A 25,484-nucleotide genomic window follows, 5' to 3' on the forward strand; every position below is an offset into this window, starting at 1 on the left:
AACATGCTTTGTATTTGCTCCTTTAAAAATTTAATATTAGTTTTTCCATCACCATGGATTTTCATCCATACCATATGTTGTAGACTTAAAATTTCAAATTGGCTGTGTTTTTTCCAAAATAAAATTAAAAGAAAATGTATTAGACAAGTGTTCCTTCTTTAAATGCAGCAGAGATAAAAATGTCAAGATGAAGGGCAGTGTTGCTTCCTGCACTGAATGCCACAGATGTCTTGGCTTTGTCTAAATCATGTTCTGCAACAGATGAACAGGAGTTAATAGAGAAATCTTGACCAGTGCTTTATATTGATTAATAGTTATAATAGAATTCTAAATGTATTAGTTAACTGTGCATGGTATTCAGAGGGCCAAAGAAATATCTTTCTACCATCTAAAATGATAGAGATGTTTTAATGAGAAAAAGGCATATTAAAATCATTCCACTACTAAAATGTACACTAATGTAGAAGATTCTGAAGTCCACATAAAAGCGAAAGAACACCGTGAAGTTAGAAAAGAGCGGTAACGTTTGTAAAGATCTTTGATCCATCTCATTCACAAGATCTGTGATGAGTAGTCATTGCATTAGATGTGCCATCTATCTACTTTTTATTTGCTATTAAAAGTTTTGTATTTCACTTTGTGATAATTTAAATGTATTTATAAAAATTATATTGCATCGGTGCTTTAGAATGTATTGGTTCTGAATTTTATTCATAAATCAGTATTTTGATAAGTATGATTGGATCATGTAAACCCCACCCCTGGAAAAAAAAAAAAAAAAAGAAAAACCAAGTAACTCTGTGACTAAAAGTTATGCCTAAAGGTAGGGATTCCATTGGAACTCAGTTAATGTGATTAAGGCATGAAAATACTTTCTCTCAAATTATGTTTTCTGCTAAGTAATAGGCATGGCCTGATTAAATCGAACATCTGTAACATCTGTACAAATTTCAGAGGTCTGTGGAGTATAACCTTCCCTTATGTAAGCCTTTCAGAATGCCTGGAATCACGATTCTTTGAAAATTTTTGGTACTTTTTGATAGTTTTACTGTGAAAACATCAACTAACTATTCAATTTTTTTTTTCTACTTTTTAGAATAGCCAGGTTGGTTCTTTAAAATTAAGAAAAACTGAAGTAATGAATATATGATATTGTTCTTTGTTAGTATAAATTTTTATTTTGGGCAGTTAGTTCTTGAAAGTGATGTTGTGCACTCAAATGTACTTCACTATTGTGTAATATTCTAGAAAACAAGTCCAAGAATTGCACTACCCTAGGCAAGGCCACTAAAAGGAGCAGCTGAGTAAACCACTCTTGCAAACTGCAGCTTGCTGAGGTTTCAAGTATGTCAGAATTGCTGTTTAGAAGTGCATGACTTAGTTTTGCTGAGCTCATAAAGATGAGATGTTGTCAGTGAAAATATTTTATTCAATAGTTCCTTGTCAATCAATATTTAACCTTTGGTCACTTCTAGCTAGATGAAGTTTAAAATCTGTTTTGATGTCTCTGGTATGCTTTACTAGGACAGGTCTAGTGCTTTCACTTTTTATGTGAAACCTTGAGGTTTACAACCAATTTTACTTTACTGGTTGATGTTCATGTTGGGCAGGTGCAAGTGGATGGTGCTTAGAAAAGGTGTACAGTTCTATGTGGTAAAAAGAAAATTACTGGCTTTCTTTTGGTCTCTGGTTGATTAAAACTGCAGAATGGTTCTTTAGAGGGCAGGGTCAGTGAAGAACACAGTGGATTCCATTTAAAAAGCTTATTGATTGAAGCAAAAATAGATTGAGCCCTCTTTCCCTCATGGCTGACTGGAAAGAAACAATGAAAGTTTCCTTTTGTGCCAGTAGGTTTATTTTAATGGGATCAATTTTACCAATGTGAAATCGGATTCAGTTGGTGATGATTGTCTCTCACTCAGCTCAGAGTTCATAACTGGCTGTGAAGGAGAGTTATATAGCATTTAGAATATTTCTTATGCTCTTTAGTTATGACTATGTATAATTGATAATATATTCTATATAGCTGTATGTACGTAGACTATTAGTCAGTCTTTCAAAAAAAAATAGGATAAATACTTGGAAAACAAAAGATATGTTGTCCTTTCATAGCTGTTTATTGCCCTCTAGCAATTTGATTCTTAGGCATAGCTGCTGCATGACTGAGGTACTGAAGCCTACTCCTTCCAATAAAACATCTGAATTAAATGAAGATCATGTCCTGTCCATTAATTACTGTGATGAACTATTTGCTTCTGTTTCTAGGTCACAGTAGTAACTACTACAGGGCTGGTGTTTAAATACTTTGTAGATTTTAGAAGATGCACAAGCTTGTGTATGAAAATAATGAACAATGCTATTAGGAAGTGTCATGGCGCACAAGGTGGGCGCAGCACTGTAGTGTCTCACAAAGTGAGCACAGCTCCCCAGAGGGGGTGGCCAAACCAAATACTATGTCCCACAGAGTGGGCCTTTGCAGAGTTCCCCAGAATGGGTGTCAACACAGGGAGATTTGGACCCCCTTGCTTTTTAAACTCCTTCAGAGAGGAGCCTAGGTGTGGCTGGGCCCAATCGTCCTCCACCTCTAATTAAACTCTTTTAACCACACATTCTGCAAGATTAAGTTCAGGAATTCTCTGCGTGGTACTCTAGGAGTAACATTATTACCCAGGAGATTTGTATAAAAGCACAATTTTACTTAAAATAAGATTATAAAGCATGTCAGTTTACAACTAGCAGAATTAGAAATGATGGTACTTTCAAAGCAATGGATTACAGTTTAGCAAAACCTTAGAAAAAGAAATTGTCAAAACAACAGATTACAATTAAGAAATTTAACAAATGGCACTCTGCTTCCGCAGGGTGCAGCTTTCCTGCCCCTGTCCCTTATTGAATAAGGACAGTGTCCTGCCTATCAGGGTGGCCATCAAACAGAGCTCCCCTTGCCAGGACAGTGCTCAACTTACTGGGATGGACACTTAAGGAAGGGCTGCTCTTGTGAGAATAGGACTCTTTTTATCAGGGTGGTTACCCAAATGAGGGTCTCTCCTTCAGAGAAGAGAGGCCAGATGGCTTATGAATGAGGCCTCCACTGTAGCTCAATGTCCATTTTGTCAGGGCGGCTGTTTTGAGACAAATATTCTTTTCCGGATTCTACAGAAAGAAACAAGAAAGTCCTGTGCAAGAGAAACCATGAAGAAAACTCTGCTGTACTGGGGTGTCTGGTTGCTCTTGTTTTCTCTTCATGTGTTGTATTAGGAAAGTAAGTTTTCATGTGCAAGTTCATTATATACAAGCACAAAACCAAGATGGTAATTCAAAGACTTTTCTGTTCTGTCAGCTTGTCTGGCTGTTAGAAGTAAGATATATATGACTCCTGTGTCTAAAACCTCATATTTTCATTTTTAACTTACATAAATATGAAGCTTACCTGAGAATATCCATAAAACATTTTCAGATGTGTCCTAACTGGTAGTTAAGGCAAATTAAAACCTTACTGAACTGCTTGGTCAAGCAGTTAGTTAATAGTTTCTCACCTTAAAAAAGCATTTACTAGTCTAAACAATCTTTATTTTCCATTTTTATAGCTATATTTAGATTCACAAGCATCTCTCATGGTATATATATTTTTGAGTATTTTCTTATTTGAGTATGTATATGATTTGGGATTATCTAGCAATTTTTATCTTCCCCCTCCCCCCATTTTTAAATTAAAACAGCAGATTAGACCCAGGTTTCGTGTTGAAGTCTCAGCTGTCTACAATGAAATCTTGGCAGATTATAGAATTTGTAATTTTAATTTTTTTTTGTAACTTCCTTTGAAGAATATGATATATGGAGCTGTACTAAAGAAACACAGAGCTGTTCAGCCAGTTGGTGGGTAATCTGCTGTGTTTTAAATGTGCTTGCCACATAATTAAAAAAAAGTTCAGTGAAATATTGTTATCTCAGCCTTTTTTTCTGGTTTTGGAAGTACTCTTTTGCATGACAGGCGATTTGTAGCTGTAAGACTTTAGTTTGTGGTTGTGTGCAAGTCAGGAAATTCTGCTGAATGCATCACCAAAGTAGTTGTGATTATTTTATTTTAATTTTTAAAATTTGATGAAGGGTTGTTTAATTTTAGAGTGGAAAACTTCAGTGTCAGAGATTAAGAAAGTCCAGTGGGAGAATACCAGAATACATGGCTGAGGAGGATATTTGGCAGGTTGATGACAGTTGACATCTTATGTACTGGAAATAGGTTTTGGTTTCCTAAATTTGGAAGGGAGAGAGCATAACTGTCACAATTTTTCCTTTGTGAAAAGCTGTTCATTTAGGGCAACAAATTGAGGAAATGCCTTTCCTGCATCCCTGTGTGAAGGGAAGTTTGAGTGACTTTATTTCTGATTAACCAAAGTATTTGCCCTTTGTGGGAGCAGTATTTTGAAGAATCTTTCACGGTTTGGGCGTGCCAACTGTGAATTCTGGTTTTCCCTCACCTTTCATTGTGATCAAGATCCAGATGTTGTTTGTCAACACAACACCTGCTTTTGACTTGCTAGCTTGAAAACTCAAGCCAAATTTATTTCACTGTTATTGGTAGCCCATCCCAGTAGGTTTCATAAAATGCCTTCATCAAAACTGGCATAACCTCACTTATCTATGAAACTGATACTCATGAGCTGGAGAAGTTCTTGGCACAGCTTCATGCCTATGAGTGGTCTAAAACACTGACAACCATTTCAGTGGGACAGTGTAACTCTCCCCTACTGTGCTTCCTGCTGTACTTCTGACCTCAGTAACCATGAGACAAGTGATAGCAACATCCCATGGCATCAGCCAGCTCTGATTCATGACGTCAGCATGCTGTCTGCTCAGTCCCTGTGTCAGGGCATGCTGCTGTCTCCTCCCAATAACTCACTGATGATGACATGTGGTGCATACAGCTTAAAGCTGGACGAGTACATGAGGGAGACATCACTCTGTTTGACATAAGTGCTTATTATGAGTTTCCACTACTGGCCACAGTTGGATTCAGGATTCTTGGCTGGATGGGCTTTTAGTCTCATCCTGTCTGGTAGTTCTTGTGCTCATGTTGTGTAGGAAGCCAAAGTGCTTCACTCAAGGCTCTGACTGCAGCCAGGCATTGAGAGTCTCAGCACTTGCCTTCCTAGACTGAGCCCACAGTGTCCTGAAAAAGCAGCAGGACACTTGCTGACAAATCTAATAATACCTTTTAGAAAATTATGTCCAATGTGCCAAATGCTATAAATACACTGTAAATATGAGGTTCCAACTACTCTGTCCTTTTTTCTTGGTTTTTCAAATAGCACTGTTGCTCATGAAGAGAATGAAAATGAATGAAAACACACTGAAGCAAATTGCAGTTCTAGAGGAATGCATTCATCTGAGAGCAGCAAGCTTGAATTTTCAAAATAGAAATATAAACTAATTATCTCTAATGAAGAACTATGTAAAAATAATGCTATCATTTTAGATGTATTCTAATTTCTGTAGGGGTTTGGATTTTTATTTTTTTTTTAATATTAAAATGAGCAGTTACCAGGTTTGAGTCAGTGTTTTAAATGCAGTTGACAGTTTATGCCTGGCCAAGTTCATGGAAAACTCATGCATCATTAATATGGGATTTTCACTTGGAAGAATGCATTCTAAACTCTTCCAACAGAAAGCAGCCTCTTTAGTATGTACAATATGTTCATTAAATACCTTTCCTTGTTTATACAAGTGCTCATGTCTCCATTATTCATCCAAGCAGAAACTAACACAAAATGTACATCTGCTGTAGCACGTAAAAATAACTTTAAAAAAAAACCAAACAAAAAAACCAAAAAACCTTTTACTTAGGAGGGACCAATTCTGCTCAGTTAAGAGGAATTTTGCTGCATGTTTTTTTTTTTCCCTAGTTGGAACATCATCTAATTTTGTATGGATATTATGTGACATTACTGTCCTACATTTGTTTTCAAAACTGGGGAAGCAGAATATTCTCCAATGCAAAACTGAAATTTTTTGTCTAAATGCATTGGTGATGCTTGCAGTGGGGAGGGGTGGTTAGAGTTACCAGGGACTCACTGGCAGGTCACTGACTACATTGTACATAAGTATAATGTTTTTTGTTGAATCAGTCTGATGCAGATAGTGTTTATTTTAATAAAAAAGAACGGTTTTGAGAATTAAAAGTATTTGTTTAGGATCAGGGAATTGCTAGATTTGAATATTTGTTCCACATTGGGCACTGGTGGCCCTTCCCTGTCATGAGGCATGTCCTGCCTGCTGGGCTCTCAGCTGTTCTCCATCTCTCCTATTTACTGCAAAAACATTGGGAAACTGATTTCTTTTTCTAGTGTTGAATGAAAAAACAATACGAAGCCTCCAGTTTTCATGAAATGTTTTCTCACCTTCCCTGTTATTACTGTATTAGTTAGCACTCCTGAGAAACCTTTCCCTAATACGTTGTCCACCCAGATATGCTTTTTATTAAAATCACTGACAGCTGTTTTCATACTCACTGAAAGTCTGGAATATAATTTTGCAGCTATTCTTTTAAGGTTTGAGGATGAGGGCTTTGATCTCTCTTCATAGTTGTAGAGAGATGGCTGTGTTTTAGTGGGCAGCATCTTGGTCTCTGCGTGCAGACTCTGTGCTGGAAAGATCTGAAAAGGTCCAAGTGATTTGAAAACCAGAGATGAATCCTTGATACTGGGGAAGCCATTGTCATTCCCAGGGAGCCAGTTTGTGAGGCCATTGCTTACCAAAGGATGCAGGGATCATGTGCCCCAAGATACCTATCCAGCCTCTCACCAAAACACTCCTACAATTGGAGAAGGCATATTTACAAAACAAAACAAAAAGGCGTACACTGCAAATGTGAGGCAATGTAAATCCTTCTTGGTGAATCAGGGACAGTTCTTTGCATAGCAATTGCTATATGCATTAAAGTCTTGCAGTACCTTTGAGCAGTGATTTTTTTATTTTTTTTTTTAGGGTACATAAGCGGGAATTCATTGTGTAAATGCAGCTTTAAAATAACACTCCGCTTTGCCATTCCATTCCATATATCTGCTGTCAACAGTTTATTTTTTTTTAATGTGAGTTTCTTAAAAGTTTGGAAGTTTTCTAAATTCTGATACTTTAATGGAGACTGTAGATGAAATATAATCCTCATCTATTCATAACTAGTAAAAAATAAATAATTTTTTCAAGCCATTAGGGCATTAAGAAGGAAAGTTCATGAACCAATGATTTGGGGCTTTTGGCAGACCATACGGAACTTTTCTAACAGCTATTTATAAGGTCCTAATGTGTTTATTTTCACAATAAATCTGACTTATTGCTGAATGTGTTGGTTTATAGTAAAATAAACACTGGAGATTACAAACATAACCTTTTGTAAAGTCTTCTGAAAGCTCAAGGCTTAATTTAATAAATGTGATGTTCTCTACATTGCCTGGGAAATCCATGCCAGCTCTGAGTAAAAAAGAAAAAAAGAATGACTTAAGCCCTTGCTTTAAATTACAAAATCAATCATCACCAACTTTACATTATAGCTGAGCCATATGGCCTGTAAAAGGTATTAGCAATTGATAGATTGATAGATAGAAGAATGAAGAAAGGATAAATGAGGGAAGAGATGTACCTCAGTGCTGTTATTGAAGGGGAAGAAATACCTTGTCTTCATAAACTTAACTTCATTTAGAGATTTTTTAAATTTGCATAGCTGAATTCTGTAATTTACTAACAAAGTTACATGTAGTTAAGCAGTTTAGAAGTTCTCTGAAAGCATCCCATTATGGCTTTTACTGGTTTAATTTGAAGAATTTCAATCAAGGCTGTAAATCAGAGTATTTGTGCAAAATCTCCAATATTTTGCCCCTTACAGGTGCAATAGATGAGCATTCTACTCCACTACAGTTAATGGCTTTGTTACCCATATTGTTGAGTCAGTATTTCAGCTCTGGTGTAGATTATCAAGTCTTTGGAAAAGGCAATTACAGAGTAATTAATCCTTAAAAAGATATCTTTTTATGTGTCCTCAGAAATCCTGTCTGATGTGTATGTGAATGTCCTCATTAGGCATATATTTCCTACTTCTTTTAGTGAATCCCACCAACCTCTTGACCTCAATGAGAAGTTTTGGTAATGAGACTTTAGGTTAATTGCATACTGTGATAGAGAACTTCCTTCTGTCAGCTTTAAATATATTGCTTTTGAACTTCATTAGCTGCTCCCATGTTCTTGTTATATTAAAATGTATCACTACTAACCATCAAATAAACTTTTGTGTTGGGTTCATTATTTTGTTTTTCCATTGCTAAAAAGACTTTTCTTCTACATGATGAAGTCCCTTCAAACTTCAACCAAATGCTTTAGGTCCCACATAATGGAAAAGTTGCTTTATTTTTGTTGCGCTTCTCATATGTCCAATTGCATGGGTGGGAAATGAATTTGGATACGATTTGGTGTAATGTTGAGCATCCAATGTCTGATAGACTGCTTTATATAATATAGCATTGTTTCAATATATCATTTCTTTTCAAAAGGACTTGAATCATGGCCATAGAATGTGTTTTATGTGCACGCTTTGTTCTCAGATAGAAGCCTGCAGGATCTCAGACAATTAAAAAGAAGTTGTCATTCCAGTTGCTGAAACACTAATACTTTGGGAATAGTTTGGGAATGGCTCCAAGGGACATGCCTGAGAGGGTGGACCTGGATAGCAGATTGTTTTTAAGAAAACATCGTTCTTCTGAGTGATTTTATATAAAAGAAGAAAGAGGCCATTGAAATCCATTAAAAATGCTTTGTATTTTTGGAAATGGTTTTTAAAGTTTAGAAAAAAGGACCAGCTGGAGCAACGATCTTAATACACTGAACAGTAGTTATCTGTTTTCTGGGTGACACTGCAGACATTTATAAATGCCAGAAATGTTGGTCTATGCCAGGTTTGGGGTTTTAGTGGGCTTTTGGTTGTCTGTGGGTTTTTTGGGTTTTTTGTTGTTGCTGTTGTTGTTGTTTGGGTTTTTTTGTTTGTGGTTTTTTGTGTTCTTTCTTTTTTCTTTCAGAAACGAGACAGGCTTTTTCTACTACTGGGACAGCTGGAAATTTCTTATACTTCAGTAATTACTGTCTTGTACAGCTTTTATGAATATTTTGTGTTACTAATGAATCATTTACACCATATTTGATTGGTTCAAATGAAAGTAGGTTGTGACAGTAAACATGGTCGTCGTATTCCCTGCTTTTCTGAAAGTAATTAAGACTTTACTGGAAAGAGTTCATGCTGTGGTAGCCTATAAATCCTGTGCAGATCCTTAAATTCTGGTATTATAAATATATTAGCTAGGTCAGAAGAGATTGGTTGGGAGAGAGCAGTAGAATCAGTATTGGGAGGAGTCTGTGCCCAACCAAATGCTCAGAGTTTATAGAATTAGCTTCAAATGAACACCACCACAGTACCAGCCATTTTAATTTGTATAATTTAAGTTTCATTTCAACTTCTACTTTGTATTTCTGTTGCATTTAAAACAGCTGTCAGACAATAATTTCTTTTACTTCACTCTGGCCTCTCAGAGGTCACTGACAAAGCTCCTATGAATTTTATTCTGATCTCCATAAGGCAAGGACCATAACATCTGTGGCTGATCCTGCAAATGACTGTATATGGGGGAGCTTCTGTTCAGTCATTCTATATATATCCAGAATGGGGAAAAATGTGTTTACACAGCACAAAAGAGCTTCAGCCCTGAATGGGACCATTTAGAGGCTTTTGTAAGATAAATAGAAAATATTTCCTTGTTATTCCTGGAAACAAGTTGTTGAGCCAAAGATATACAAAAGTATAACAATAGTTGTGGTTCAAGTATTATTGATTCAAGTGCTGAAATTATTCTAGATATCAGCCTCTGTATTTTATTAAATATGGAAGTGGTCAGATTTATCAGCATTGTAGAATGTAGCAGTGCTTAGTAGTGTCTAGCCCTGTGATTTTAGGTGGATAGCTTGTACAAGACTAGTACTGCTCCAACACTTCAGTAAATCAAGCCTAACAACTTACTCCAAACATTGGCAGCAGTTTCTAGATGAATTGCAGTATTATACTTCTTGAAAAACTCCCACATTGAAGATACAATCAAATTAAAGAAGGCAGAAGTAAATTAGAAATAGAAATGTGGTATTACTAATGTCTTGCCATGAGACATTTTAAATCCTCTACTGAAGCACATGCACAGTTCAGTTCATATTCCCTCAGAATCTACTGGTGTATGGAAATAATTTTTATCTAATTCTATTGCTCTCTATACTTTTCGGTAGTATGTCAGGGAATGATTTTAAATTTAAACCACCTATGTAATGTTGGGTTTTTTTAATGTCAGATGTATGTTACATAGTTTCAAAATTAGAATGACTATCTATGTTTGTCTCTACTCTACCTGGGAGGAGACTTCATTTAGAACAAAACAAAACAATCTCACCTAACTGTCAGTTTTTTCAACAGTCACAATTTAATAGCAGCAATTACCAACCGAGGACTTAATAGCAATAAAATGAGTAGTTAAATACTCCATTAATCTTATATTTCATATATAACAAACAAGTGTGTTGTCATTGTCAATTATGGAAAAATTACATACATAGTTGCAACTAAAACTGATAAATTTATCTGATGATAATGGGGTTCATGGATTTTGACTGTCTTATCTGCAAAGTATTTTTGAAACCTGCATGAGAATATTTTCACTATCACTTCCACTTGTTGATTGTGCATGTTTTGATAAAAGATTTACATTTTAGTTTCTTGAAAATGTTATGGTATATTGCAAATTTCAGTTATAATGAAGGATAGTGTCAATATAATGTTAAAATATTACGAAGTTTGCATTTGAGGTTCTTAAATTATTAACACACATTTATAATCATACTTCTCTAAAAACAGATTTTTAGAAAATGGGGAGAGGGGAATTTGATTTTGGGGCTTCCAAATAGAGAAAGAGATATGGTCCTCATTTTGTGGTACTGTATGTTCACTCATAGAGATATGACTGTGGTTTTTTTTATTATACTGACAGTTTCAGAATCAAAGTTGGACAAGTTGTTTTTTACTATTTTGGTAATTGTATGAGTTTCATGTTTCTTAAATTTAGAGTGGTTGAGAAAATGTGTAATATTTATTTTATTTCATATACTATTTCTCGGGTATGCAGTGGTCTCCTTACATTCATGACGTCATGATCAGTCTCTTAGCTTCTATCCCCTATTCATGTGCATGTTAAAGAAAGAGAGAAGCTCTATTCAAATCAAGAGGCTGCTGAACAAATTTTACAATACTGTTCTCTTTCTAGGACAGTTCTCCCATTAATGAGTCTACTTCAAAACAAGGGTGACAATTTTTTCTTCTTTGTGCTTTTAATTGATTTCTTCAGGTAAAAGCATGATTCAGGTAAAAGCACTGTATTTGATTTGCACACAGTTCTTTGTAATTGGCATTTTAAAAGGGAACTTATCTTTATTTTCTTTGTGCAAAAAGTATTATATATATTGACGGATGAGCATGTAATCTGTGTGAAAAATGTTTTACTAAATCATTAACACTAGGTTGCTTGTCTGTTGAATCTACGACATTTTGATGGCAACAGAGATTTCACTGTGATATTTTTTAATAGTCATCTTTTCCCATTAGGACAAGGAGCAACAGTTTTAAAGCAGCCTCTGTTTCTTTTTGATATGAATAGATAAATTGTCAAAGCTGCCAACAAGAGTGCTTCCGTATTAGGGGGTATGTTGTAAGCATCACTACATGCAGTGTTCTTGCTGGTAAACAGAAACTGTGCACATTTAGTGGTGCAGCTCAGTTCTCATCCTCCAGCTGAATTTAATGAGCTGAACCCTGATGAGATTTTGGAGAACTGCTTTAGTGTGCACTGAGTGGGAGACAGATATGGGATGACATTTTTTCTGAGTTGCCCTTTCCCACCACTTATCAGCAGAGGAGAAGGGATAAGAGTGGAGTATGTGCACAGTGTCTGTTGTTTCACAGGAAAACACTGCTCTCCAGAATTAACCCCTTTTAAAATTCTAGGAAAAAAAAAAAAAAGTCTAGAAGAGGAAATGCAAAATCACACTATGATCTGTGTCTTTTTGAAAGCAAAAAGAAGGATTGGTTTTCAGAGTACTGCCAGAAGTGTTTCTTAGGGGTGTTGTACTGTGCCTTTGCTTCTTACAGGCTTGAGTTGCAATCCCAAACATGTTCGTTAGCTCTCTATGTTGGAAGAGAGCACGTGTCACATTAATTATGCTCTCTGCTCTGGTTTGCTGCTACTGTCTTGTTTGGTTTTTCCTTCCTGGATTGAAGAGAAAATTCATTCTAGTCTTGGCCTATTTTGAAGCCATATGAAAACAGCTGAAAACAAAATAAGCCCTAGCCAAAAGGGTAGTAAATAATACATACAGGCCAGAAACAGAAAATTTAGCAGTACGCTAGGTAAGTAAGTCACTAAGGTTCCCATCAGCAACAAGATACAGTAGACTTAGTGGTTCTTAGCACTGTCATGTAGCACAGATATTTAGCTTTCAAAATGTAGTTCTCATCTATTCTTTGGAGGCCTAAGCTCTTTATACAGCAAATGGGGAGATTTAGGTGTTTAAGAAGAGGATCCAGACCAGCTGTTATGCTAACTAACCAAGCACAGAAATGCTGAAGCCTGACATGATTTTTTTCCTTTGCATCCCTAAATTAAAAGGCTTTGTGGGACTGGGATTTGCAACCTAGTATTTCTTTTAAAGCCATTCCTCTTTATAGGCATAACTGACTCCATGCTTTCTTTTGAAACCTCGTCATAAAAGAAAGTAATTATGCCACTGTTCTTCCTGTACTAGCCTACTGACTGGTGTCTGCTTGAGAAGACAAGGGCTCAGGTTCAGCCTCTTCAGGCTGAGAACGTTTCACATTCGCTACCTCTGTGGCAAAGGCCTCAAGTGGGATGTAGGTCTGGCTGAAGTGGATCTGTGCCAATACTCAGTCAGGCATTTAGGATTTATGGGGCCAGAAAGCAAAAACCAGAAGTGTTCAAGTGCCAAGGGTATTTCATCAAGAAGGAGAAAATGGGTTTTGATATAAACATTAATTTGATAAAATACAGAAATACTATTTTAGGGAACAGAGCCTGCTGACTGCTTCTCCAGCTCTTGTTTTTCAGTCTTATTTATACATCCCTTCTGGATGAGGAGGGTATTGAAAGAGTGTCTTCCATTTCCCCAGCTCTAAGCACTAGGTTGTCATAGAAAAGATGGATGGCAACACTTCCTCACCCCTGCGCTGTTCTCTGGGATGCTGGGCTGTGCTTTGGTTTTGTGGCTTTGCTGAGTGCATCTCCTTAGCCTCCTTGGCCCTGCAGGGAGCTGCAGTGTGGGTGGGTCTGCCTGCAGGTTCCAGAAGAGCTTTGTTACCAGACCAGTTCTGAGGTGTTTGATGTGCCCAGCCCCATTTCTGCCCTTCAGGAATGTGAAAAGTGAAGGCTAAGGTACCTGCAGCCATTCAAGGAGGTTAAGAGGGGGCTGTGAATTGCACCCTGGGACTTAGTACCTATATTCCACTTAAGTTTCCATTTCAGCTGCCTAAGTGCTTTTTTGGACCTGGGCCAACACTTCCCATCATGCCTCGCATGGACAATATATATAATTGTGGGTCTGCTAGGCATTAAGTTATTTTTGAGTTTGATATGCTTCAAGTATTTTCAAGTGTTATTTCTGCCATTCAGGTCAATCGATTTGAAGAAAAGATTACCTAGTCCTGCTTTTAATTTCAGAAATACTTCTACTCCTGTTTGTGAATACATGATTTGACTAGCTGTGTCCCAGCATTCTCTACTGAGGCTGCTTGTATAAATGTAACAGATTTTTAATGTCTCAGTATTGGCTAAATGAAATAAACTACAACAGAAGAATTTCCAAAGAACTAAATATGCATTATTTATTGAGCTCTTGCTGATCTGTTGAGCCAAGTCATTTTCAGAGTTCTCAGGAAAAGGATGAATTCCAAATTCGATACTGACCTTAGATAAGTCAGGGAGTGACCTGCTCCCCAGTAAGCCATCTGTTAGGGAGTGATCTTTTAGTAAAAAGTTCAGATTCTGCTAGTTCACAAATAGTCACAGTGAATTTTAATTCACTATTACCTAGAATTGAAATTAGCATGAATTGGGTTTCAGCTAAGTTTGAAATCGCTTGGAAAAAAAAAAGCAATGTAGAAAGGAAATGCTGGTTTGAAACAGCATTGTTTCCCCATTAATTAATCTCTCTTAAAAGAAGAAATATTTTGGTGGTTTTGAATAAGAGAGAGAGAGAGACGGCAGGGTCCAGGGTCAGGTTGTGATTTCTTTACAAGTGAGGGAGATGTTGAGAAGAGATGCTTTACAGAAGACTGGTTGAGAGGCTTATGTACTGCGATGCAGGCACATACTAAGGTGTAAATATTTATTCACACAAAATAACAAAATTTTGTTATTAAGTCAGCATAAAATAATAAATGTTATAGTAATTTCTAAATATTCCATAGATTGATTTTGTTCTCATGGTTATATCGTTTGGGACTTGAAAAGAAGTAAAGTGTAATCCCTATTGATATACAGCAATATAAAACCTAATTTATGAAGGACTAGTAAAATCTCATCTATGAAAGTTTCCTTCATGAAGCGATGCAGAAGCCATTTGGAATACAAGGTCTAATTTGACTTGATCAGAACTTAATTACTATAACTGGTTGTGGTATGTCACTGAAATGCTTCGTAGAGTTCTCAATGGCTTATTTTAGTGTAATGGTCATCTTTGTGTTCCTTATGTCTCTTATGTAATCAAGACATTTTTGCCTTTATATAGTCATTTATATTACATTAATTATAATACTAACTACTCAGTCCATAAGAAAAGTATAGAGGAGATTAGATTTGTTTAGTAAGAATGATGTTTTGCAAGTGGTGGTCATAACCTGCAATGCAATAATTCCTCTTACTAAATTAAAATATTAAGAACCTTTGCTTTATTAATAGGTACTGGATTTGTACCTTTTTTATAAAGGGCAAAACATACTGTCTGCATCTTTTCAGGTGTAAAAGATAAATGTTTCAAATTATGAGGAGTGAATAGAAGACATATTTTATTAAATTTAATCCCAGGGATGTATTTTAATGGAAAAATAGCTTGAAATTGACTGCAGTTTTTTCATGAATTCAAGGTGTGCAGAACATGACAAAAGACAGGAATTTCTGCTTGAAATTCAGTGGATAGCAATTTTAGCAAAGGGAAATAAATATGGGAAAACTCATTAATTAAAAGCGAATAATTTGTTTAGCAGCAGAATGAAAGTTGTATCAGATGAACGTAGGCAGGAATGGAAAGTCATAATTTTCAGATTAGTTGTGTTGTCAAGTTAGATTGAAATAATCTTTCCTGTGTTGTTAGTCAGTGCAAAGCACCTGTACAATTAAACACAATACCAGTTCCTCAGGGTTAATTGTAGCTGTATTCCTAACCTATAATGGTCTAAATATTCTACCAGATTTTATATATTTATTAGATTTACAAGTTATTATTACATGGGATTGGTTTCATACACCTATTAAAATGCAGGTGTGTAAAAACACTTCACAGTGTTCCTTAGGAGTTTTTCCTGGATGCTTGCAAGCACTGGTTGATTAGAGAATAAGATTATTTTTGGTATAGTACAGTCATTAATAGATTTATCAGAGCAATGCACATTAGAAAAATTACATAAGGTGTTCTATACAAAAAGCCGATATTAGTAGTTATAAATCAAAGTAATATAAAATTAACTCGTAAACTTAGTTTATAGAGTTGTTTAAATCACGGACAATATTTTTCTAATTTTTTTTCAATTTATGTAACAAAGTTTAGCTATATTTCAGGAAGTCACTTAATTGAATTTATGAGCATCTAAGCTCCTGTTTCTCATTTGAACCACAAATAGTTCAGTTAGTCTGATATGCAGTTAGCCTTGTCAGCTGTGTGATATACTCATCTAATGTTTCATATAGTGATGTATTAAGATAATACATGATTTATGTCAGATGCTGTCATCCTTTGAGGTGTATCAGGTGCAGATTTATAAATTATAAATACATGTGTTAAAATAGCCACCATAAAGCACCTTTGATGCCAACAAAGTTTCTTCCTTAATACTTCTAGTTCTAGCAACACTAGAAGCTATTGACAGTTTGGGGGGTTTTTTTGTCAGGGAAATGGTTGTATTAGAATTCATCATATATGAGCATGATACTGAGCTTTAAAGTGAGATATCCATTGCTGATTAATCCCCTGTCTGAATGCTTTTATTGCTAGTATAGTATGTGCACTTCACTGAGAAATACAGTCTGTAATTCACAACTAACTGAAAAGAAAATAACCCATTAGGAAACCAGGATGGCACAGCTGGCTACGGAGGAAGCAGAAAGATTGGGTTGTTGCACCCCAAGGCACCTGGTGGTCTTTTCTGCCCCTTTATGCCTGAATGAGGTTTTGGCAAATAAACTTAATTAGTTGTGGGAGAGAATAACTGGGTCCCTGGCCTTACATAGAACTGTGGAAGCATAGCACCATTTCTGAGGGACCGAGGAAAAATCAGCATGAAGAAGGGTAAGAAATACCATGAAGGAAGGTGTGAAAAAAATGAGCTGGGAAAAGAAGTTTTATTGCTCTACATGATGTGAAGGATAGAAAAGGAAGTGATATTTAACTAAACAAAATATGCTAACAGCACTTAGCAATAATTATCGCCAACAATAATATGCTTCTTCATTCCCTGCATCCTTTTTTTGTGTTTCCTTTCCTGTTTCCTGCACTTTTTGGTATTCTTTCAGGGCTTGAAGACCTGTGGGTGTTCCTGTGACCCAAACTAGAATTGTGTGTCAGTATGGCTGTGTTGATTTTTGTTTGTGTTTTGGTTTTTTTTTAATAATCTTTGCATATTCTGGAGCTGAATAACTTTATATTTATATAAACAAAATAGAATTTATTTTTAAGAACTGCAATTTTGTTGAAACACTAGGAAAGAAACAACAAAGCATGGAAATAATTGAAAAAGAACATTTCAAGTGTTCCCACCAGGGACAAGTTTTAAATATGTGCCAACTTCTTATTTTTAATAGAAGAGGTTTTGTCTTGCAAGTAACATCAGTCTGCCACTTCTGAGGTAGAAGAAATATCATTTTTTCAGTTTGTTTAAAATAATTTTTACCTGAAAAATCTCACAATATGTGTGTTGTATAGCATAGTATATTAAGTATATGGCAGTGAGCTTAAAGAATGTGTAGAAATTTTTTATTCATATAGATCCTCTAGTTTCCTTACTTTTCAACCTTTTTGTCTGCTATATCATTCATCAATATTTCATATGACGTTTTAGCAAAAGGTATTTTTAAAAGTGCAAATGTAAAAGCTGTGCAGTGAAAATATTCAGAGAAGTTCTTCAGACTCATTTAAGAGCACACTCAACCCTGATTTCTGCAGAAGACAATTCTGCATGCCTTCTTATTGACAATAGATGGTTGTTTTTTAATTTACTTAAATTTGTCTAGGTTATTACCGCAACTCTGGATTAGATAGAACTGAGGCTTCTAAAAAGGTTTCCCAGACCTGTCTTTCACCAGGATTTAATTCCTCTAAGCTAAACTGCTTGCAGCCAATTCTACCCTGGTATCCTTAAGCACCTCTTACTGACCGTTTCAATTGACAGGATTTCTATATGATCAGTGTTCCCTCTAGCACTAGCTGAACTGAATGTTCAACTGGTCTCTGGTTTTGATTTTTTTTCCCCCTCATTATCTGGGAAAGAATTCTTCCTCTAGGTGATGCTGGATGCATCTGAGCGTTGCCATATTCCAGGTAAACAGGAAGAAAGGCTTTGGGTGTCCGTGTTCCTGGAGGTCGCTGGAGGTTATTGTGGTGTTTCCCTTTCCATCTACCACTGTGAGCTAAATAATCCTGGACAGGCTGATCAGGATTCAGCATATAATCATTGGCTATGTTCTTTGTGATACTGCTAATTAAGAGTCCTTTTTAATGAGATTACATATAAAATAATTAGGCAGAAAGCTGGAGTCCCTTCATGCCATTTTATAATTGAATAACCTTATTTTTAGAAGTGTTCTACTTATGTCTAAGCAATAATACTACAATAAAATAAACATTATAGGAAAGATGATTATTATTTTATTGATTTACACTGAGTAGTAAACTCTCTCATTTTTTTGTTCAAAGCCACTCTAAGGTAATCTGTGGGCAATCTGCAGATGCTTATCTTCTTATACATCACAGAGGTGGAATTCTTTTCTTTGGATGTTTAAGCCAGGGAAGAAAAATATTTCTTTAAAGTTACAATTGAAATTCAATATAGAATCGTTTGTATTCTTCCAAGTCAATATTGGCTTAGTAGCAGAAAAAGAATCAAACATTTCCTTTAAAAAAAAAAGAGTACCCAAAACTCCATGATAAAGTAGTTTGTATATTTTATGGTGCTCATGGCTAATAAAATATAGTTTCACTACCCTGATGCATCTCGTCATTTAGCTTAAAAATGGAAATCTCCCTATTTTACTGTGGAAAATGAGACCAGATGCAATTCTGAAAATATTGGATAAATTTTCCATAGTTCAGTTTTAAAACTGTAATCATGCTGTTAAACTGTGATTCCAGAGCTTGAAATTTGATTGTAGGATGTTGAATACACATTGCTGAAAAATCTGTAACAGGTAAATAAGTACAGTCTCCGAATGTGGAATAACAATTCCTACACTAGAGTTTAAACATTTCTCAGTAAAAGTATTTCTTATTCACTTTCTAATTGTCTATTTTAGATTTTATTTGCTTTGTGGACTCCGTGAAAAAAACGTTTAAAAATTTAAAAAGGTAAAAATTCTTTTTCCCTAATGGTTAGGTTTTTTTCAAAAGGAGTATAGCACATGTCAAGAAACCCATGCTGAGCTGATTTCTAGGCATGAACACACAGAGAAGTACCAATGGGTGTAGAAATTAAGAAGGCCAGTGGTTCTCTACAGCCGCCAAAGGTTGCTCTGCTTTTAACATCTCTACATAGTTACGCACAGATCCAAGATCTGCTACTGTCATCAACCCAATGTCAAAGCTGTCGCCCTACTCTCTGGTGTGATTGCCAACATGCATAGTGGTATTTTCTGCTGGCACTCCAGAGCTGTCTGCAGAGTGTGAACATGAAAATCCACTTTATGTGCTTCCATTGGCATTGATTGCTTCTGACCTTTGGGTCTTGTTTTGGCTGCATGAAATGGACAGATCCGTGGCCTCTTTCTGCTGGGCAGCACATCCACCCCCTCCCAATACCCCAGGTTACAACAGCCTAACATGTGCTTTTGTGCCTGCAAAGCCAGTAACTCTCAGACCTAGTGTGATCCTGCCAAATATCTCTGGTTTTGTGGCATTTTTCAGGAAGAGAAAACATAAGTAGGATCAGTTGTTTGTTTGGAATTTGAATATTTTGTGGAATTTTTTCTTCTTGAAAACAGGCTAAAGGAAGAAAATACAGAAAGTGCAGGTGACTTTAATAGAAAATGCATTTCATTTTGAGCTAACAACAGCGAAATACAAAACTAAAGACAGCTAACAAATGTTTTTGCATCCTCAGCCCAGATTCTTACTGGGTAATGATAAATCTAGACAGAAACTAGAGTTTATACTGGATAAGTTAATGGTTTTAAAATGTTGTTTTTTACATATGCACGTAGAAAAATACATCAAGAGAAAATTTGCAATTAAAGTTTATATTGCTTTACCAAACCTTTTACTCTCTTGTCCTTATCTGTCATACTGCTCTTTCGATTAAAATACTCTGAACTTTACATTCTCCCTCTATGATTACAACCATTAAAATGAAATACATTGAAACATCCTGTGGGATACTTTGAGCAAGCAAACTGCCATAAATTCCTATCTGTTTTGTTTCAACTGCCATTATTGGCACTTTGTTTTACATTTTTAGGCATGTTCATAAATAATGAATAACTTCCAAATTACCACAGCACATTTGATGTGAATGAGTCATCATCCTTATAGTAAAAACAAAAATATGATGACCTTTTTTGTCGTTCTATGTGTCATTATAGCTGTCAAGTGACTGGTTTTAAACTTCTGATCATTCGTATGTACCCTGAGCTGACAGCACTTTTTTTTTTTTTTTTTTTTTTTTTTTTTTTGTGTAGTCCTTAGGGTCTATTGTTTTAGGTAATCCAATCAGTGATAACTTGGATTAAAAATGAAAACTAAAGGAATGCATAATCAACATGCACCAAAATTCTAAACAAACAAAAGATCTGTAGCCTCTGTGTCTTCAAAGGCAGGCAATTATTGCACAGTTATTGTCCCTTTTTGTCTGTTTCTGTAGGTGTATTATCTTGTGGGACTAATCTAAAAAAAGAATTATTCTGACATCTTGAAATTTAACTGAAATGCAACCATAACCTTTCTGATCCTGGAAAGCAGATGAAATGTCCACTCAAAAAACCCATCACACGTGTTTTGGGGTTTCATGCGGCCGCTTTAGTTATTGACGGTGACATCAGATAATGGATCTTGTTTAACCTGCCTATTTGTTGGTCTGCAGTGTGTGCATGGCAATGCATTCAATAACAATGGACATGAAAATAATTTTTTATAATATCCAAGATATCAGAATATAATGATGAGTCACTGGCTTCTGATAAGTACTGTACAGATGGGTGCAATTGGATTGTCTTCAAACAGGTTTTACCAGTATCACCTAGGTATATTACCAATATACCTACTGTATCCAGGATTGCTAACCCTGACAGTTGCCATTGTGACTGTATGTAGGATACATGCTACATATTGTCTTTCATAATTGGCTATGTGTCTTTCCTACCACCAAGATCAGAATGGTATTTTAAAAGTGAATCTTCTTCAAGGGTCCCAAATCTGTGTTGATTTCTTGTACAAAGGTGGCATTTAGTTTAGCTGGAATATTTTGCTTGACACAATGGAAGACGTGACTTTTTTTTTTCTTTTGTTTTTGTTTCATATTGATAGACAAAATGTGGAAAGTCAGTTATATTTCACTGGTATTTGGCATCTGCTCAACAACTGATTGCTCTTCTCAGAGCTTTTTTGGAAAGTTTGCAGCACTATAATGACAGCTTTCTAAACACAGACGTCCCCTTGGTACAACCTATAATTCTTTACGAAAGATGTATCAATGTCAGGAATTTGAACACAGTACTGGAATTAGTTGAACTTTCTTGTTATGAATACGTATTAAAAATATCTACAGTACATATATTGTAAGTTGGGGAAAGAATCTGCAGTGTTTGAGGACATTGATTTTGGTACAAAATGTCTGAAATGTCAGAAGGTAGTTTAAGATAAATTCTTTTGTTAATGGACTGTGTATATTTTAGCAATTTTTTTTCTGCTACGTTATACTGTGTAAGTGCATACTGTGAGCTCAAAGCATCAAGAATCTCAAGAACACATTTAGAAAATCAGGGATTTGGCCAAGGAAGAGGTCTAATAGCTGAAAGGCCTGGAGTAGCGATTAAATGTTCTCTTAAAGTCCTATTAGTAGCCTCTTTGTCTTGTTTCATTTACCTCTCAGCTAAGCCGTCAGGAAGTGAAGATTTCAAACACAGATTTCCCCTCCTTAAGTCCCCCCTCATTTGTAGAGGTAACTCCTCTTAAATGTCTTCAGTAAGTAAAAGTCAGTTCAAAGATAATGTGTGTAATGATAAACTCCCAACAGCTTGTCATACTTAGTAAAAAAATCTGCAAATCTTTTTACCTCTAGGACTATTATTTGCATATAGATTCAAACATTCACACGCTGTCCTACATACAGATTATCTACATACATGTAGAATGACAGAGCTTAATGCTTATTGAATGGAATTTATATAAGTTTAGACTTGTAAGCAAAATGGAAACTCTCCTCTGTTAGCTTATTGTAACCATTTAAGATTGGTTTTTAGTGATAACACTGCCCTTTCTGTTTTTTTCTTTTACCTCTTCCAGGCTATTTAAGATGCAAGCAAGTGTATCTAGCAGTTGCAATAAAATTAGAAGAAGTGTATTTCAATAAATATTGTAGTATTTTATTTTTGGGAAGCTGCACAGCCTTGGTATAAGTGCTACATTTGTTATGACTACAGCTAACTTCATGTCTCTTCCATTTATCTGTACAAGGCACTTGGTTTTGATTTATTTTCAGGTTATGCCACTAGATCTATTCACCACACCACTAATGACACGTCATTCAGATTCAGAATAGATGCTTTAAAGTTAGAATGCTGCACCATAAATGATGCAAAACCATAACTGTTAGTTAGAAAATGCTTTCTTTTTGGAATGTAACTGGGTGATGCTGTGGTCATTCAATATTGTGATACTGGCATTCTTCCCCTCTTCTCTTTTGGTTGAAGATAGAATCTCTTGCAGGGTATGTATGCATGAGTGTGTGTGTGTGGCCCAGGGTGGATTGCTCTTCAGCATGCCTTGGATCACAACCTTTTGCCAAACCTCAGCAGTAGCTCTTGAGGAAAAAATGTAAACATAGAACCAAACCTACTCTGGTTTCTTTATTTAGCTCAGTGAAAGCTGATACTCTCTGCTATAAGGTTTAAATATTACACAGTCTTTGCTAAATTACAGAATGGGAGATGCTAATTCGATATTTTAAGTGGGAGGCAAGCAAATAGATTCTCCTAATGTAGAAGTAAGAATTTTAAGAGATTAATATTTATTTATTTGAATTGCATCTTTGTCTTCAAGAATGACAAGGAAGAAAATATTTTGTTAGGCCAGAAGCATATGGAAATAGTATGAATAATGCTAATTACTCAGAAAGTGCGAGGATTATGGGTAGCATAATCATCTACAGTTTTCTGAGAACATCCTTACTAAAATGACCTACCTAATTTAAGTGTAATTTCCAAAACAAGGAGACTAGATGTCTTGTCTGGGACAGTGCAAGTGATGGACACTTTTCCTTGAAGTGGGCTGCCTTCTACTATATTTTAACTCTCATTTTTCTTTCCTGTATACGGTGTTTTCAGATTGTGCTGGTTTTTTTCATATGTAGTTACAAGTATTTGGGAAACAGCAGAATTTCCATAAACTAGAACCTGAACACAGGATTCCAGTAAATGGAAGACCTTTTGTCTACGTAGTTATTTTGAAGGGCAGTCAACGTGAATTAAAACTCACCTGCCAACAGTTTGCCACTCCTACAGACTCATAGTTGTTGTGACCTCTCACCGCTGTTCACTGTAAGAGATGAACACCAAATTATAACTTCTAGAGCATTCAGACAAGTTGTTAACACAGAGTGGGTGTAATTGATATAAAAATAAATAATTAAAACTGATAGTGTCCCCTGCCTAAAATGTGGACATCTGCTCTGAACTATGTCTCTAAGAGGTTTTCAAATGTCTCCTGGCGTAAAACCTGAGATAAATCAGCATAGATCCAAAGGATTTGTAGTATGGGGTTGGAATTTTTGTTTTGTTTTGTCTGTTTGTCTTGTAAGTTTTAAGAATACAGAAGTTCGTGTGGCAAGAATAGTGTCCTTTCAGTCTTTTCTGTGTGGGCTCACTTCTGCAAGCTAAACAACCTTCTTCAACCTGAGTAGTTTAATATTTAACATATGTACAAAGAGAACGATCTACATTTCATTCATGATGATACAGTCAATAGTGCTGTCTAGAGAAATCTAAGCCCTGATGTTTGGTGTGAACAGAACTGTTCGGTATTGAATATTTGAAGGTTAAAAAAATGAGGCTTTGGCATCCCCACAGAAATCCTATACCATTAAAGGAAAATACACTCATAGATTTTATCGAACATATTGACTTGTTTTTTTCAAGTTCATAGGACTCTGGAGACAAGACTGCAGAAGTTTTATATGAACAGTTTCATTCATGCTAAGGTGTAGAAAATTCAGAGTTGTGGGAATTGTCACAACTTCTTGAGCAAATGAAGGCAAAAAAAGAGGCGTTTAAACCTGTGCCTAAAATTAGCCATAAACTGTGCCGCGCTCTTGTGACTGCTCAAATCACCATTAAGGTCCTTGCCCAAATTTGTCCCTTTCTGGCATCTACCTGTCTCATGAACAGACAGACACTTAGTTTGCTGGTTTTTTTCTCCACTCCTCTATGCCACTTTTTTCTCCCTTGCCTCTGGGAGAAAAGGTTCCTGGTTTCTTGAGACTATGTGGAATTTCATTGGCTCTGACCCACTCCCTTTCCCAGGCAGTGCAAGAATAATTCCCTCTGTTCTGCACAGTACCGGGGAAAAGGGAACAATTTTAGATTTTATGCATCTTACTAGCTAAGCAATAAGTGAGGGACTGACTGCCTTTGTGATTCTGGCAACTAGGAATGACCTGTGCCATGTAATGTATATGCTTAAAGTACTTATATGTGGTTACAGTCATTCACCAGCATTTAAAGTTCCATTAGTAGTGGACAACTGTGAACAGCTGGTACTTTTTTCAGTATGTTCGTTTGATATCTGGTCAAGTATTGTCCTGAGATTAGCATATTTTATTATGTTTATTTGTATAATGAACAGATAACGGTTTATTAGTGAAAAATGCAACAGAAAACAGGAAAAATAAAACCAGTAAGAAACTAAGCCACTAACTTTCAGACATGCATGGCTTAAAAATTTACTAGTATATTTTGTAGCTTTATAAAAATACATAAATATTTATTTATTATTTTGACTTTGAAATTAAAATATATCCTACTATGAACTAAACATTTGAGATGAAGTCTTGCCCTGTTGAGGGCAATCACAGCTAGGTTTCACCTAGTGTTCTTTTTATTTGCAGTAAAATCAAAAGTCATAAATAAGATGGTTCATGGCTGTTGATCCATATATACTTTGACAGTCAAGCAGTGTATGTGTGGTAGTATTCTGGAAGTGACCAGTCTGAGAAACAACATTGCTATTATTGCACACCAGTCATTACCTATGAATGCAAATTGTCAGATGAACACTGACTCTACAAAAATTTACAGCATTTATCCCCTCAGCCTGCTTATCTAATTGCACCTAAGGCATTTCTTCAGGGTTCACATCCAAAGAGTCTTGAGACAATTCAGTAGTAAATCTCTGTGAGGACTGAGCTGAGAGCAATGTCATGGCCCCAAGTACTCTTCCAAGAGCAGATGAGATTACTAATGCCAGTGAAATATTCTTTATCTGAGCAACAACCAATTGTCTGGATTGTCGCCAAATGCAAAATGAAGCACCTCTCTGACAAGTGGGAGAAATTGCAACTAGAAGAAACAGAAACCCAACCTATCTATTTATGTATCACATGCCAGCAGCTTTGCATTTAGGTAGAAATGAGAAATTTATTAAGTGTAAAATGCACAACACAATGAAAAAGCAAACTAAAAGGCTTTTGCTTTGCTGATTTTACTCACTCA

The 25,484-nt window shown here is 35.8% G+C and overlaps 1 protein-coding gene across 1 annotated transcript in view; it reads left to right on the forward strand.

The window, feature by feature from the left end:
* Positions 1-25,484, forward strand: part of ADGRA1 (adhesion G protein-coupled receptor A1) — a 241,772-nt gene that overhangs the window by 65,036 nt on the left and 151,252 nt on the right. The window lies entirely within an intron of this gene.

This window comes from Heliangelus exortis, chromosome 7 (genome assembly GCF_036169615.1).
Source record: "Heliangelus exortis chromosome 7, bHelExo1.hap1, whole genome shotgun sequence".
Taxonomy (NCBI): domain Eukaryota; kingdom Metazoa; phylum Chordata; class Aves; order Apodiformes; family Trochilidae; genus Heliangelus; species Heliangelus exortis.